General features: G+C 47.0%; 1 pseudogene; it reads left to right on the forward strand.

Moving 5' to 3' along the window:
- Nucleotides 1–255: 255 nt before the first annotated feature.
- LOC135052217 (5S ribosomal RNA) lies at nt 256–374 on the forward strand (annotated as a pseudogene).
- Nucleotides 375–18333: the final 17959 nt, after the last annotated feature.

The raw sequence follows: 18333 nt of genomic DNA on the forward strand, positions 1-18333 counted from the left end.
ATGCTCTAACAGTATTTAACTGTTAAAAAATTGTTTTCTGTTTTTAACTGGCTGATTCATCATTGGAAACATAACAGCATGGGTTTCAAACTGTATTTATAATATAGAGATTGGAGCTTCAGTGACAATACCAGTCAAAAAAGCATCATCTTTTCTACTCACATATTAAACTATATTCTGTATATTTTCAATGCTCTCTCATCCACTAATCTGGACAGCAGAAGCACTTTGGTAGTCATACTCTCTCATTCAGCAGATTACGGCCATACTCCACAGAATACGCCTGATCTCGTCCGATCTTGGAAGCTAAACTGTGGCAGGCCTGGTCAGTAATTGTATGGGGGACCAACAGTGAACACCAGGTGCAGTAAACAACCCAGCTGAACAGCAGAAGTAAGACACCCCTTCTCCTTTGATTCTATCTCTCTTTTTTCTATCTGCTTTGAATTTAAATATTTTACTCTGTGATTGTGTAATATGCTATCTATATACACATATTGCTGACTATGTTACATTGTTATCTTTAAAAATTCATACTCATATTAAATCAATCACCCCGTATTTTCAGCTATTTGCCTGTCGCAAAAAGTCTAATTATACAACAATTATAAAAACAAATGCCTTTTGGTAACATCACTGCCCAAACATAGAGCAGTTGATGATTAAGGACCTATATAGGCAACATTTTTTACTCGCTAGATGATATTCTTTCCATCCTTTGAGCATTTATAATACGGAGAAGCTAAACCGAGTCACTAATCCCGCTGGGATTAAAAATATAACCTGTTTTACATTATAGACAGGTATTTCCCAGTTCGACGCATTAACAATAAATTATTTTCACCAAGGCATTCCACGTATATATTCTTATAAGAGTAGCATGATGAACATGCACTAATATTGATATCTATGTTTTATGTACACATTAGAGTCACTATATTTTACTAGGTTCATTAAAAGTTAAGTTTTAGTGTCTAATTTGTAATTAAGAGTGCCCCAACAAAGAGTCTTTCTTCTCTTTTGTTTTGCCATCTAGGAGTGGCACTGCAGTGTCAAGCAGAATGGCCCTTCCAAAAAACACTCCCCAAACAGCACATGACGCAAAGAAAAATGAAAGAAAAAAGAGGTGCAAGATGGAATTGTCCTTGGGCCCTCCCACCCACCCTTATGTTGTATAAACAGGACATGCACACTTTAACCAACCCATCATTTCAGTGACAGGGTCTGCCACACGACTGTGACTGAAATGACGGGTTGGTTTGGACCCCCACCAAAAAAGAAGCAATTAATCTCTCCTTGCACAAACTGGCTCTACAGAGGCAAGATGTCCACCTCATCATCATCCTCCGATTCATCACCGTGTACATCCCCCTCTTCACAGATTATCAATTCGTCCCCACTGGAATCCACCATCACAGCTCCCTGTGTACTTTGTGGAGGCAATTGCTGCTGGTGAATGTCTCCACGGAGGAATTGATTATAATTCATTTTAATGAACATCATCTTCTCCACATTTTCTGGAAGTAACCTCGTACACCGATTGCTGACAAGGTGAGCGGCGGCGCTAAACACTCTTTCGGAGTACACACTTGTGGGAGGGCAACTTAGGTAGAATAAAGCCAGTTTGTGCAAGGGCCTCCAAATTGCCTCTTTTTCCTGCCAGTATACGTACGGACTGTCTGACGTGCCTACTTGGATGCGGTCACTCATATAATCCTCCACCATTCTTTCAATGGTGAGAGAATCATATGCAGTGACAGTAGACGACATGTCCGTAATCGTTGGCAGGTCCTTCAGTCCGGACCAGATGTCAGCATCAGCAGTCGCTCCAGACTGCCCTGCATCACCGCCAGCGGGTGGGCTCGGAATTCTGAGCCTTTTCCTCGCACCCCCAGTTGCGGGAGAATGTGAAGGAGGAGATGTTGACAGGTCACGTTCCGCTTGACTTGACAATTTTCTCACCAGCAGTTCTTTGAACCCCTGCAGACTTGTGTCTGCCGGAAAGAGAGATCCAAGGTAGGTTTTAAATCTAGGATCGAGCACGGTGGCCAAAATGTAGTGCTCTGATTTCAACAGATTGACCACCCGTGAATCCTTGTTAAGCGAATTAAGGGCTCCATCCACAAGTCCCACATGCCTAGCGGAATCGCTCAGTGTTAGCTCCTCCTTCAATGTCTCCAGCTTCTTCTGCAAAAGCCTGATGAGGGGAATGACCTGACTCAGGCTGGCAGTGTCTGAACTGACTTCACGTGTGGCAAGTTCAAAAGGTTGCAGAACCTTGCACAACGTTAAAATCATTCTCCACTGCGCTTGAGACAGGTGCATTCCACCTCCTATATCGTGGTCAGTTGTATAGGCTTGAATGGCCTTTTGCTGCTCCTCCAACCTCTGAAGCATATAGAGGGTTGAATTCCACCTCGTTACCACTTCTTGCTTCAGATGATGGCAGGGCAGATTCAGGCGTTTTTGGTGTTGCTCCAGTCTTCTGTACGTGGTGCCTGTACGCCGAAAGTGTCCCGCAATTCTTCTGGCCACCGACAGCATCTCTTGCACGCCCCTGTCGTTTTTTAAATAATTCTGCACCACCAAATTCAAGGTATGTGCAAAACATGGGACGTGCTGGAATTTGCCCAGATTTAATGCACACACAATATTGCTGGCATTGTCCGATGCCACAAATCCACAGGAGAGTCCAATTGGGGTAAGCCATTCTGCGATGATCTTCCTCAGTTGCCGTAAGAGGTTTTCAGCTGTGTGCATATTCTGGAAAGCGGTGATACAAAGCGTAGCATGCCTAGGAAAGAGTTGGTGTTTGCGAGATGCTGCTACTGGTGCCACCGCTGCTGTTCTTGCGGCGGGAGTCAATACATCTACCCAGTGGTCTGTCACAGTCATATAGTCCTGAGTCTACCCTGCTCCACTTGTCCACATGTCCGTGGTTAAGTGGACATTGGGTACAACTGCATTTTTTAGGACACTGGTGAGTCTTTTTCTGAGGTCTGTGTACATTTTCGGTATCGCCTGCCTAGAGAAATGGAACCTAGATGGTATTTGGTACCGGGGACACAGTACCTCAAACAAGTCTATAGTTGGCTTTGCAGTAATGATGGATACCGGAACCACGTTTCTCACCGCCCAGGATGCCAAGGCCTCAGTTATCCGCTTTGCAGCAGGATGACTGCTGTGATATTTCATCTTCCTCGCAAAGGACTGTTGGACAGTCAATTGCTTGGTGGAAGTAGTAAAAGTGGTCTTACGACTTCCCCTCTGGGATGACCATCGACTCCCAGCAGCAACAACAGCAGCGCCAGCAGCAGTAGGCGTTACACTCAAGGATGCATCGGAGGAATCCCAGGCAGGAGAGGACTCGTCAGAATTGCCAGTGACATGGCCTTCAGGACTATTGGCATTCCTGGGGAAGGAGGAAATTGACACTGAGGGAGTTGGTAGGGTGGTTTGCGTGAGCTTGGTTACAAGAGGAAGGGATTTACTGGTCAGTGGACTGCTTCCGCTGTCGCCCAAAGTTTTTGAACTTGTCACTGACTTATGATGAATGCGCTGCAGGTGACGTATAAGGGAGGATGTTCCGAGGTGGTTAACGTCCTTACCCCTACTTATTACAGCTTGACAAAGGCAACACACGGCTTGACACCTGTTGTCCGCATTTCTGTTGAAATACTTCCACACCGAAGAGCTGATTTTTTTGGTATTTTCACCAGGCATGTCAATGGCCATATTCCTCCCACGGACAACAGGTGTCTCCCCGGGTGCCTGACTTAAACAAACCACCTCACCATCAGAATCCTCCTTGTCAATTTCCTCCCCAGCGCCAGCAACACCCATATCCTCCTCATCCTGGTGTACTTCAACACTGACATCTTCAATCTGACTATCAGGAACTGGACTGCGGGTGCTCCTTCCAGCACTTGCAGGGGGCATGCAAATGGTGGAAGGCGCATGCTCTTCACGTCCAGTGTTGGGAAGGTCAGGCATCGCAACCGACACAATTGGACTCTCCTTGTGGATTTGTGATTTCGAAGAACGCACAGTTCTTTGCTGTGCTTTTGCCAGCTTATGTCTTTTCATTTCTCTAGCGAGAGGCTGAGTGCTTCCATCCTCATGTGAAGCTGAACCACTAGCCACGAACATAGGCCAGGGCCTCAGCCGTTCCTTGCCACTCCGTGTGGTAAATGGCATATTGGCAAGTTTACGCTTCTCCTCCGACGATTTTATTTTAGATTTTTGAGTCCTTTTTTTACTGATATTTTGTGTTTTGGATTTTACATGCTCTGTACTATGACATTGGGCATCGGCCTTGGCAGACGACGTTGATGGAATTTCATCGTCTCGGCCATGACTAGTGGCAGCAGCTTCAGCACGAGGTGGAAGTGGATCTTGATCTTTCCCTATTTTTGGAACCTCAACATTTTTGTTCTCCATATTTTAATAGGCACAACTAAAAGACACCTCAGGTAAACAATGGAGATGGATGGATACTAGTATACTTATGGATGACGAGTGACTGACGACACAGAGGTAGCTACAGCCGTGGACTACCGTACTGTGTCTGCTAGTATAGAGATGATAATGATATAAAAAATATATATATATCACTACTGCAGGTATATATAATATAATGACGGACCTGCTGGACACTGTCGGCAGACTCCTACTACTATTATGAAGAAGATAGAAAAAAAAACCCCACCACAGGTAGGTATACAATTATGGACGAGCACTGACGACACAGAGGTAGCTACAGCCGTGGACTACCGTACTGCGTCTGCTAGTATAGAGATGATAATGATATAAAAAATATATATATATCACTACTGCAGGTATATATAATATAATGACGGACCTGCTGGACACTGTCAGCAGACTCCTAAACTACTAGTATGAAGAAGATAGAAAAAAAAACCCCACCACAGGTAGGTATACAATTATGGACGAGCACTGACGACACAGAGGTAGCTACAGCCGTGGACTACCGTACTGCGTCTGCTAGTATAGAGATGATAATGATATAAAAAATATATATATATATCACTACTGCAGGTATATATAATATAATGACGGACCTGCTGGACACTGTCAGCAGACTCCTACTACTAGTATGAAGAAGATAGAAAAAAAAAACACCACAGGTAGGTATACAATTATGGACGAGCACTGACGACACAGAGGTAGCTACAGCCGTGGACTACCGTACTGCGTCTGCTAGTATAGAGATGATAATGATATAAAAAATATATATATCACTACTGCAGGTATATATAATATAATGACGGACCTGCTGGACACTGTCAGCAGACTCCTAAACTACTAGTATGAAGAAGATAGAAAAAAAACCCCCACCACAGGTAGGTATACAATTATGGACGAGCACTGACGACACAGAGGTAGCCACAGCCGTGGACTACCATACTGCGTCTGCTAATATAGAGATGATAAAGATGATAGAGATGAACAAAAAAAATATAACACTACTGCAGGTAAATATTTATATAATATAATGAATGACGGACCTGCTGGACACTGTCAGCAGAATGCGTTTATAGAATAAAAAAAAAAAACACCACAGGAGTGTTTAACTTTTTCAGGCAGACAATATACTGGTGGTCACTGGTCAGTCACACTGGCAGCAAAAGTGTGCCCTGTACTCCTGCTATAACTGCACCCCAGTCTCCCCCACAATTCAGCTGTGTGAGCAGTGAGCACTCAGCACAGTCAGATATACATAGATGATATTATCATGCAGCACACTGAGGCTGAGCACAGATATGGTATGTGACTGTGTATCATTTTTTTTCAGGCAGAGAACGGATTATATTAAATAATAAATAAAACTGGTGGTGGTCACTAGTAACTATCAGCAAAACTCTGCACTCTGAGTACTCCTAATGCTCCCCAAAATTACTAAGTTAGTAGTAAATCAACTCAAGTGTCTCTATCTATTCTAACGGAGAGGACGCCAGCCACGTCCTCTCCCTATCAATCTCAATGCACGTGTGAAAATGGCGGCGACGCGCGGCTCCTTATACAGAATCCGAGTCTCGCGATAGAATCCGAGCCTCGCGAGAATCCGACAGCGGGATGATGACGTTCGGGCGCGCTCGGGTTAACCGAGCAAGGCGGGAAGATCCGAGTCTGCCTCGGACCCGTGTAAAAAGGCTGAAGTTCGGGGGGGTTCGGATTCCGAGGAACCGAACCCGCTCATCTCTTAAAGAAACTGGATGTATATCACAGGGTAATTGTACTATAAACCCCTGACTAAAGGCACTCTTTCTTACTAACACTGACTAAAAAGGCAGGTAGAATACTTAAGTGTCATGTAAAGGCACAGCGCTGACAACCAGGCGGCTTTACATAGGAGGTTTTGCCCAAGCAGTCCCAGGAACAGTGAGCTGAGGAGTAATGGCGCCGCAGACACTGACAGGGAGTGAGGAAAAGATAGAGATGCAGCTCCAGGATGGGAACACTTGCTGGAAATGGCGCCCTGGGGCTGGGGGAGGGGCTTCAGGTCTAAGCCTTATCCCCCTTGCTGGCAAAACCACCGGGTACTGTGGGCGATATTAAAATCGGTTTTAAGAGAAAACCTGACCTGCGCCCATGCCCTGGTGATCTAGTGGGATCGCCTGTATCCACAGTGTCCACCGCCAGCGCGCGCGGCCCACCTCCCACTGACCGCGCCGGATCGCGATAAAGACCGGGTCCCGCGAGCGGGACCCACTTACCACCTCCCGAAGCGCGGCCACGCGATCCTGGAGAGCCCCAGCCGTGTGTGTCTAACATGAAGAAAACCGGAGACTCCGCTGTAGGTACCCGGCAACCAGGGCTCGGGAGTGTACAGCGCCGCTGGGGAGAGCTGGAGCTGCAGCAGTGAATGTCACAAGACATTTACCAACGCTGCTGCCCTTGAAGTCTTCACTTTTTACCTCATAAAAAGCTTTTCTCAGGGCTGCTTGGAGCAGCCCCTCTGTTAAGTGCCTGCTTACTGCAGCACCAACTGACAAACTGAGCTCCTGTGCTTGGAGGCGGGGTGATATAGGAGGCGGCGCTGTGCATTCTGGGAACAGTCAAAGCTTTGTGCCTGTTGGTGCCTCGGATCAAGATCCTACTCTACACCCCATTGTCCAGTCAACAGTATGAACAACAACAGGGCATCAACAATGGATGCCAACATAACATTACCCATTATTAAGCAATAACTATGTACACGTATTGCAGAAAGTCCGCACTAGGGACGGGCGCCCAGCATCCACTACGGACTACGAGAAATAGAATTACCGGTGAGTAAATTCTTATTTTCTCTGACGTCCTAGTGGATGCTGGGAACTCCGTAAGGACCATGGGGAATATACCAAAGCTCCTAAATGGGCGGGAGAGTGCGGATGACTCTGCAGCACCGCATGAGCAAACTCAAGGTCCTCCTCAGCCAGGGTATCAAACTTGTAGAACTTAGCAAACTTGTTTGACCCCGACCAAGTAGCAGCTCGGCAAAGCTGTAAAGCCGAGACCCCTCGGGCAGCCGCCCAAGAAGAGCCCACCTTCCTTGTGGAATGGGCTTTCACCGATTTTGGATGCGGCAATCCAGCCGCAGAGTGAACCCGCTGAATCGTGCTATAGATCCAGCAAGCAATAGTCTGCTTCGAAGCAGGAGCACCAACCTTGTTGGCTGCATACAGAATAAACAGCGAGTCAGACTTTCTGACTCCCGCCGTTCTGGAAACATAAATTTTCAAAGCCCGGACTACTTCCAGCAACTTGGAATCCTCCAAGTCCCTAGTAGCCGCAGGCACCACAATAGGCTGGTTCAAATGAAACGATGATACCACCCTAGGAAGAAATTGGGGACGAGTCCTCAATTCTGCCCTGTCCATATGGAAGATCAGATAAGGGCTTTTACATGACAAAACCGCCAATTCTGACACACGCCTAGCCGAAGCTAAGGCCAATAGCATGACCACTTTCCACGTGAGATATTTTAGCTCCACGGTCTTAAGTGGCTCAAACCAGTGGGATTTCAGGAAATCCAACACAACGTTAAGATCCCAAGGTGCCACCGGTGGCACAAAAGGAGGCTGAATATGCAGCACCCCCGGAACAACGTCTGAACTTCAGGCAGTGAGGCCAGTTCTTTTTGAGAGAAAATGGATAGGGCCGAAATCTTGACCTTTATGGATCCTAATTTTAGGCCCATAGTCACTCCTGACTGTAGGAAGTGCAGGAATCGACCCCGCTGGAATTCCTCTGTAGGGCCTTCCCGGCCTCACACCAAGCAACCTATTTTCGCTATATACAGTGAAAAAGTCTTGCTGTCACGTCTTTCCTAGCCTTTATCAGCGTAGGAATAACTGCATCCGGAATGCCCTTTTCCGCTATGATCCGGCGTTCAACCGCCATGCCGTCAAATGCAGCCGCGGTAAGTCTTGGAACAGACAGGGCCCCTGTTGCAACATGTCCTGTCTGAGAGGCAGAAGCCCTGAGTCCTCTGAGAGCATTTCTTGCAGCTCCGGGTACCGAGTCCTTCTTGGCCCATTCGGAGCAAGGAATATTGTTCTCACTCCTCCTTTTATCACAATTCTCAGCCCTTGGGTATGAGAGGAAGAGGAGGGAATACATAGACCGACTGGAACACCCACGGTGTTACTAGTGCGACCACAGCTATCACCTGAGGGTCCCTTGACCCGGCTTAAAACCTTTTTTAGCTTTTTATTGAGGTGGGACGCCATCTAGTCCACCGGAGGCAGTTCCCATCAATTTGCAAACTGCGTGAAGACTTCCTGATGAAGTCCCCACTTTCCCGGATGGAGGTCGTGCCTGCTGAGGAAGTCTGCTTCCCAGTTGTCCACTCCCGGAATGAACACTGCTGACAGTGCGCTTACTTGATTCTCCGCCCAGCGAAGAATTCTGGTGGCTTCTACCCTCGCCACCGTGCTCCTTGTGCCGCCTTGGCGGTTTACATGAACCCCTGCGGTCTGACTGGATCAGAACCGGTTGGTTGCGAAGCAGGATCTCCGCTTGACTTAGGGCGTTGTATATGGCCCTTAGTTCCAGGATATTGATGTGAAGGCAAGTCTGTTGACTTGACCACAGACCTTGGAAATTTCTTCCCTGTGTAACTGCCCCCCACCCTCGGAGGCTTGCATCCGTGGTCACCAGGATCCTGTCCTGAATGCCAAATCTGCGGCCCTCGAGAAGGTGAGCACTCTGCAGCCACCACAGGAGAGACACCCTGGCCCTGGGGGGATAGGGTGATTAACCGATGCATCTGAAGAGGTGATCCGGACCACTTGTCCAGTAAGTCCCATTGGAAGGTCCTCGCATGGAACCTGCCTAAGGGGATGGCCTCGTATGATGCCACCATCCTTCCCAGGACTCGAGTGCAGTGATGCACTGACACCTGTTTTGGTTTTAATAGATTCCTGACCAGTGTCATGAGCTCCTGAGCTCTCTCTATCGGGAGATAAACCCTTTTCTGGTCTGTGTCTAGGATCGTGCCTAGGAGAGGCAGATGAGCTGTAGGAACCAACTGCGACTTTGGAATATATAGAATCCAGCCGTGTTGCCGTTACACTTCCAGAGAAAGTGATACGCTGTTCAGCAACTGCTCTCTTGATCTCGCTTGTATGAGGAGATCGTCCAAGTACGTGATAATAGTGACACCTTGCTTCCGCAGGAGCACAATCATATCCGCCATTACCTTGGTTATGACAATCCCGTACCGCAATTCTGAGGTACGCCTAATGAGGTGGATAAATGGGGACATGAAGGTATGCATCCCTTATGACCCGATTTACGATAAAGTCTCCCTCTTTTTAGGCTTGCCCTGACCGCTCTTAGCGATTCCATCTTGAACTTGAACCTTCTCAGGTATATGTTCAGGGATTATTAATTCAATATGGGTCTGACCGAACCGTCTGGTTTCTGGATTACAACATGGTCGAATAATAACACCCTCTTGTTGAAGGAGGGGACCCTTGACCACCACCTGTTAAAGATACAATTTGTGAATTGCAGTTAACACTGGCTCCCCCTCTTGAGGGGAAGCCCGCAGGGCCGTCGGTGAGGGGGCATCTTCTCACAGTCCAGCTTGTATCCCTGAGACACAATATCTATTGCCCAGGGACCTAACAGGGAGTGAACCCACTTGTGGCTGAACTTACGAAGGCGTGTCCCCACCGGGCCTAGCTCCGCCTGTGGAGCCCCAGCGGCATAGGTGGATTTTTGTAGGGGCCGGGGAGGACTTCTGTTCCTGGGAACTAGCTGTGTTGATCCCGGCTCTGACAAGAAAGGACGCACCTCAGACTTTCTTGTTTCTTTATTCGAAAGGCTGCATTTAATAATGTTGTGCTTTCTTAGGCTGTGCAGGAATATAAGGCAAACTAGCAGAATTACCAGCTATAGCTGTGGAGACCAGGCCCGAGAACCCTTCTCCACACAATCCTCAGCCTTCCATATGCCTCTTAAGTCGGCATCATCTGTCCAATGCATATTCTACAGGACACGTCAAGCAGAGATCGACATAGCTTTGACTCTAGGACCCAGTATACTCATGTCTCTTTGGGCATGCTTTATAACTATATATCTATCACTTAAGACAGCATCTTTAATATATTTACTAGGGTCTCAATCTCTGCTGATAAGGTACCTGTCCACGCTGCCACAGCGCTTTAAACCCATGCCGACACAATCGCCGGTCTGGGTAGTATACTAGAATGTGCACGCTATCTGCAGGATCCCTGAGAATAGCAAGTGCTACCGTCTGTGCAAACAAGACACCCTAGGGGAAGATTCTCAACACACCCTGGCCCTAGTGGGGAAAGGATACAGCCTGAGAATTCTCTTGTGGGAAGCTGCCGTCTCTTGTCTGGAGATTCCTGCTCTTTTTCCTCATGAGAGGAGGGAAATTTACCTCAGCATTCTTCCCCTTAAACATGTGTACTCTCGTGTCAGGGACAGATGAGTCATCAGTGATATGCAAATCATCTTTTATTTCAATATCATATATTGAATACCTTCTAGCCATCTTGGCTGTAACTTTGCATTATTGTAGTCGACAGTGGAGTTAAACTCTGTGTCGATACCAGTGTTTGTTATTTTGGATAGTGAGCATTGTGAGACTCTGAAGGTCTCTGTGACATAGGGACAGACATGGGTAGATTTCCTGTCTGTTCCCTAACCATTTGTGCAATAAATTCACCTTAGCACTTACACATATCCAAACAGGTGTCGGCGTTGTCGACGGAGACACCCTCTCACATACATATCCGCTCTATCATCTCCTTAGAGGAGCCTTTTACCTCAGACATGTCGACACACGCGTACCGACACACCACACACACAGGGGATGCTCTATTTGAAGACAGTTCCCCCACAAGGCCCTTTGGAGAGACAGAGAGAGAGTATGCCAGCACACACCCCAGCGCTATATAACCCAGGGATTACACTACAACTCAGTGTTTACCCAGTAGCTGCTGTATATACAATTTTTGCGCCTAAATTTATGTGCCCCCCCCTCTCTTTTCACCCTTTGTGTACCAGGATACTGCAGGGGAGAGCCTGGGGAGCTTCCTTCTAGCAGAGCTGTGAAGAGAAAATGGCACTGGTGTGCTGAGGAAGAAGGCCCCGCCCCCTCAGCGGCGGGCTTCTGTCCTGTTTCTGACTAAAAATGGCGGGGGTTTTACACATATACAGTCACAGACTGTATTATGTGTATTTTTATGCCAAAGGTATTTTTATTGCTGCCCAGGGCGCCCCCCCCAGCGCCCTGCACCCTACAGTGACCGGAGTGTGTGGTGTGCTGTGGGAGCAATGGCGCACAGCTGCGGTGCTGTGCGCTACCTTAATGAAGACAGGATTCTTCTGCCGCCGATTTATTTATTTATTTATTAACAGTTTCTTATATAGCGCAGCATATTCCGTTGCGCTTTACAATTAGATTTCATCGTTCTCTTCTGTCTTCTGGCTCTGCAAGGGGGACGGCGGCGCGGCTCCGGGAACGGACGATCGAGGTCAGGCCCTGTGTTCGAACCCTCTGGAGCTAATGGTGTCCAGTAGCCTAAGAAGCACAAGCTAGCTGCAAGCAGGTAGGTTTGCTTCTCTCCCCTCAGTCCCACGTAGCAGTGAGTCTGTTGCCAGCAGATCTCACTGAAAATAAAAAACCTAACAAATTCTTTCTTTCTAGCAAGCTCAGGAGAGCCCACTAGGAGCACCCAGCTCTGGCCGGGCACAGATTCTAACTGAGGTCTGGAGGAGGGGCATAGAGGGAGGAGCCAGTGCACACCAGATAGTACCTAATCTTTCTTTTAGAGTGCCCAGTCTCCTGCGGAGCCCGTCTATTCCCCATGGTCCTTACGGAGTTCCCAGCATCCACTAGGACATCAGAGAAATATATATATATATATATATATTATTTTTTTAATTTATTTTAAATTCTCCTACTTTTTCTAATTGCTAAGTGTGTATGTATTTTTTTTCCATTTACCGTGGGAGGTCGGGAGCCCCTCTTTGTGGAGGAGCTAGTTTAGCTGCACTATTTGCAGTTTTGCACCATATGGACCATGGTAAATGAAATATTTTTGTGGTACCAACATCCCTTGATGCCCTAAGTGTTTATTTTTCTTAATGGTTAAACCAGCCCTACCCCCCTTCAGCAACACATATACTGTACAGGATATGGGTGGTTATCTTACATGGTGCTTTACGTTGATACACTTATACCTTATTAGTATAAGATCATGGCATATGGTTTATGGAATATATATAGAGCAATAAAATTAAGATAAACCTAATTTATAGGTATTTTATTCCTCTATAATTACAATCAGTTGTACTTTAGGGGGGTGGTATAGAACATCTTTATGCCTTAGGTCTACAGTCATTAGGTCAACTCCATATGGTTGACAGACACAAGGTTGACATGGACAAAAGGTCAACATGGACAAAAGGTCGACATATGAAAGGTCGACACTGGAAAAAGTCAAAAGGTACCCCCCAAAAAGTGTCAACCATATGTGGGTCGACCATTGTCATGTCGACCATATGAACCTTTTGACCTTTTGAACTTGTCAACCTTTTCTAGTGTCGACCTTTTGTCCATGTTGACCTGTTGTCTGTCGACCGTATGGTCAACCTAATGACTGTCGACCTACTGTAGGTCGACCTATAGTCCGAATCCCGTACTTTAGTCACATTCAGTGTAAACATTGAAGAACCAATACCAAGTACAGCAAGGTCACGGGGTTATTTACTCATCTTATTGGCAGTTGCTGTCACTGTGGCTTTTGTATGCACTCTAGATTATGTTTTAATCCACCACATTTTGTACATTATTTGTATATTCTTTGCTGTTTTGCCGCACTATGACCACAACATGAAAGCAGATAAAACACACCCAATCTCTGTGATTGCTGCTGTATATTTACTATAGTTTAGCAATTTTCTGAAGGCCATGACAGCTCTTTATTTAATTTTGGCTCTTTTAGGTTTGCCAGAAATTCATTGGTTCTTAATGTATTCATCATAAGTATCAATACTTCCAAATTGTATCTGCTGTGGTCATGATTCAGTAAAGACAGCAATGTACCATGATGTAATCGAAACCCACACCCAAAATTTGTCCAGAGAATGCAGTGCTATGCACTATGTATATATGGGATGCAGTCAATATACCGACCGCCGCTGGAATCCCAACAGTCGGCGAAATGCTGCTGACCAGAATCCCGACAAACGCAGGCTATTCACACTTGGTTGGTGGTGGGTCCACACTGAGTGACTATAAAACCTGTGGCAAGCAAAGCGAGCCACCGGACCTGTAGCGTGGTGAGCGCAGCGAGCCCACAAGGGGACTTGCTGCCTCACTGCCGGGATTCCGACAGACGGGATACTGCTGTTGGAATTCCTATACATTGCATATATATTTAGGGTTCCCATACGATCCCCTTAAACCGGGACACTCATGAATTACATAGGTTCTGTGGCTGGCTGACTTCATGCCTGCATTTCACCTGGTGTTAATCAGCCACAGAACCATGAGCGTCCCAGTTTAAAGGGATGGTATGGTAAGCCTATTCATATTCTTTACAAAGCAGCTAGATGTATGTGGTTGATTGCGCTGACCGTAAACACAGCACAGCCCACATACGTCCCAACATGACCCTCTCCAGCAGGGGTGTATCTAGGGGTCCGAGCGCCCCTGGCAAAGTAAGGGCTGGTGCCCCACACACACACACACACACATACACATATTTGAAATAAGGAGGGTGTATAAAAAAAGGGTGTGGCCTTGTGGGGAAGGGGCGAGGTCACACAATATTACTTCTAGTTCAAATTATGTCACACAGTAGCATATTACACCGCACAGTAGTGTCTCTTATTCACATTACATCACACAGTAGTACCCCTATAGGAAACGTTGGGGCAGATGTATTAAGCTTGGAGAAGTGATAAAGCAGTGATAAGTGGAAGGTGATAACGCACCAGCCAATCAGCTCCTAACAGTTAATTTACATATTGGAGCTGATTGGCTGGTGCGTTATCCCCTTCCACTTATCACTGCTTTATCACTTCTCCAGGCTTAATACATCTGCACCCACTGTCTATAGAAGGCATATGGGGAAAATAGAAATGTGGTCCAGTGCTAGTAAATATATTTCTATTTTTATAAGTGGAATGCGGTTAAACCACAATCAGAGATGCGACTGCAATATCTCAGCACTCCGTCGATTGGATCGCATTGCCTGTAAACACCTCTTCCTGATTGACAGGCAGAGGCGGAGGATGGGGGACGGTGATGGACTGTTGCGGGGGCGGCGGGGGAAAAATGGGGTCGGGCCATCTGCATTTTTGGGACGGCTGAGTGACATCACACGCAGCCACCCCTTTGTGAAAAATGGCGGCAGACCACCTGCATACGCAGCCTAGCTGCAGCTGTAGGGGGTCGTCCACAATTAAATTGCGGTTGCAGTCACTGAGCAGGCCATTCAGCATGCTGGACGGGCTTGCCCTGCGATGGATCAGCATCCCCCAGCATGCAGCAGAGTCTGTAATCCTTACCGAATAACCCCCACTGCCATTAGTACATCTGATCCCGCCCATAGGCACACACATATACACTTACATACATACTGGCACACACAAAACACATATGATATACAGTACAGTCACACATGCAGTATATACAAATAGTTACACACATGCACACATATATACAGTCACATAACATAGTCACACACAAATACAGTAGATACTTATATACACACAAACATACATACACATATACTGTAGTCACATACATAAATGTAGTCACAGACACACATACAGAAAGTCTATATAGTGTTTACCCCCCTCACTTCACAGACAGGGTACACTCAATGCATGTACTTTAGCTCCTTGTCCTCTCCCTCTCTCCTCTATGCTGCTTGGTTGCCTGGCACTGACTGAGTGCCATGTAGCCCCGCCCCCTGCTTCCATGCCTTCCACTTCCTGAAGTGCAATGCCGTGCGGTGCAGTCTTGTGCCACCCCTCCCCTTACTTAATCCGGATTGTACCTTGTGACTGTCTGTTACTGCCGGCGTCGGTGTCCAGCGGCACAGCACTGCACTAGTGATCAATCAGACTCAAAATAAACTACAGCTCCCGGAACTCACGGCAACAGGGGATGCTGGGAGCTGTAGTTTATGTTGAGTCTGATTACAAGTGAGGTGCGGTGCGCTGCCATCTGACACTGGCGTCGGCACTAAAAGACAGTCACCAAGTCTGACAGTACTACTGGATTCTACCCCCTGGACGTGGATGGCACTCCCAGGTGGCGCCCCCTCCTTGCCTGGCACCCCTGGCGAGTGCCATCCTGGCCAATGGGTAGATACACCCCTGCTCTCCAGTAGGGACAGAATGTTCTGCTCCTAGACTTCCCTCTTAATTGATGATTGCCATCACCTGTGCTGAAACACCTTTCTTGTCCATTAACCTGTTCAAACAGGTGCCGGCAATCATAAATTAAGATAGAAGTCCAGAAGCAGAGCATTGTGTCCCTCCTGGAGAGGGTCATGTTGGGAGGTATACAGCACATGCCCAGATGATACGTGTCAGAATTTGAGTATTATTATTATTATTATTATTATTATAATACTTATTACTGTTGTTCTGGGATTTTGTGCTATACATAGAAGTGTTTCTTATACTGTAGTTAGGCTTACCATACTAGCACTTTAAACTAGAGATGAGCGCCGGAAATTTTTCGGGTTTTGTGTTTTGGTTTTGGGTTCGGTTCCACGGCCGTGTTTTGGGTTCGACCGCGTTTTGGCAAAACCTAACCGAATTTTTTTTGTCGGATTCGGGTGTGTTTTGGATTCGGGTGTTTTTTTCAAAAAACACTAAAAAACAGCTTAAATCATAGAATTTGGGGGTCATTTTGATCCCAAAGTATTATTAACCTCAAAAACCATAATTTACACTCATTTTCAGTCTATTCTGAATACCTCACACCTCACAATATTATTTTTAGTCCTAAAATTTGCACCTAGGTCGCTGGATGACTAAGCTAAGCGACCCTAGTGGCCGACACAAACACCGGGCCCATCTAGGAGTGTCACTGCAGTGTCACGCAGGATGTCCCTTCCAAAAAACCCTCCCCAAACAGCACATGACGCAAAGAAAAAAAGAGGCGCAATGAGGTAGCTGTGTGAGTAAGATAAGCGACCCTAGTGGCCGACACAAACACCGGGCCCATCTAGGAGTGGCACTGCAGTGTCACGCAGGATGTCCCTTCCAAAAAACCCTCCCCAAACAGCACATGACGCAAAGAAAAAAAGAGGCGCAATGAGGTAGCTGTGTGAGAAAGATAAGCGACCCTAGTGGCCGACACAAACACCGGGCCCATCTAGGAGTGGCACTGCAGTGTCACGCAGGATGTCCCTTCCAAAAAACCCTCCCCAAACAGCACATGACGCAAAGAAAAAAAGAGGCGCAATGAGGTAGCTGTGTGAGTAAGATAAGCGACCCTAGTGGCCGACACAAACACCGGGCCCATCTAGGAGTGGCACTGCAGTGTCACGCAGGATGTCCCTTCCAAAAAACCCTCCCCAAACAGCACATGATGCAAAGAAAAATTAAAGAAAAAAGAGGTGCAAGATGGAATTGTCCTTGGGCCCTCCCACCCACCCTTATGTTGTATAAACAGGACATGCACACTTTAACCAACCCATCATTTCAGTGACAGGGTCTGCCACACGACTGTGACTGAAATGACGGGTTGGTTTGGACCCCCACCAAAAAAGAAGCAATTAATCTCTCCTTGCACAAACTGGCTCTACAGAGGCAAGATGTCCACCTCATTATCATCCTCCGATATATCACCGTGTACATCCCCCTCCTCACAGATTATCAATTCGTCCCCACTGGAATCCACCATCTCAGCTCCCTGTGTACTTTGTGGAGGCAATTGCTGCTGGTGAATGTCTCCACGGAGGAATTGATTATAATTCATTTTAATGAACATCATCTTCTCCACATTTTCTGGATGTAACCTCGTACGCCGATTGCTGACAAGGTGAGCGGCGGCACTAAACACTCTTTCGGAGTACACACTTGTGGGAGGGCAACTTAGGTAGAATAAAGCCAGTTTGTGCAAGGGCCTCCAAATTGCCTCTTTTTCCTGCCAGTATAAGTACGGACTGTGTGACGTGCCTACTTGGATGCGGTCACTCATATAATCCTCCACCATTCTTTCAATGGTGAGAGAATCATATGCAGTGACAGTAGACGACATGTCCGTAATCGTTGTCAGGTCCTTCAGTCCGGACCAGATGTCAGCATCAGCAGTCGCTCCAGACTGCCCTGCATCACCGCCAGCGGGTGGGCTCGGAATTCTGAGCCTTTTCCTCGCACCCCCAGTTGCGGGAGAATGTGAAGGAGGAGATGTTGACAGGTCGCGTTCCGCTTGACTTGACAATTTTCTCACCAGCAGGTCTTTCAACCCCAGCAGACTTGTGTCTGCCGGAAAGAGAGATCCAAGGTAGGCTTTAAATCTAGGATCGAGCACGGTGGCCAAAATGTAGTGCTCTGATTTCAACAGATTGACCACCCGTGAATCCTTGTTAAGCGAATTAAGGGCTCCATCCACAAGTCCCACATGCCTAGCGGAATCGCTCCGTGTTAGCTCCTCCTTCAATGTCTCCAGCTTCTTCTGCAAAAGCCTGATGAGGGGAATGACCTGACTCAGGCTGGCAGTGTCTGAACTGACTTCACGTGTGGCAAGTTCAAAGGGCATCAGAACCTTGCACAACGTTGAAATCATTCTCCACTGCACTTGAGACAGGTGCATTCCAC

The sequence above is a fragment of the Pseudophryne corroboree genome, chromosome 2 (assembly GCF_028390025.1).
Source record: "Pseudophryne corroboree isolate aPseCor3 chromosome 2, aPseCor3.hap2, whole genome shotgun sequence".
NCBI lineage: Eukaryota > Metazoa > Chordata > Amphibia > Anura > Myobatrachidae > Pseudophryne > Pseudophryne corroboree.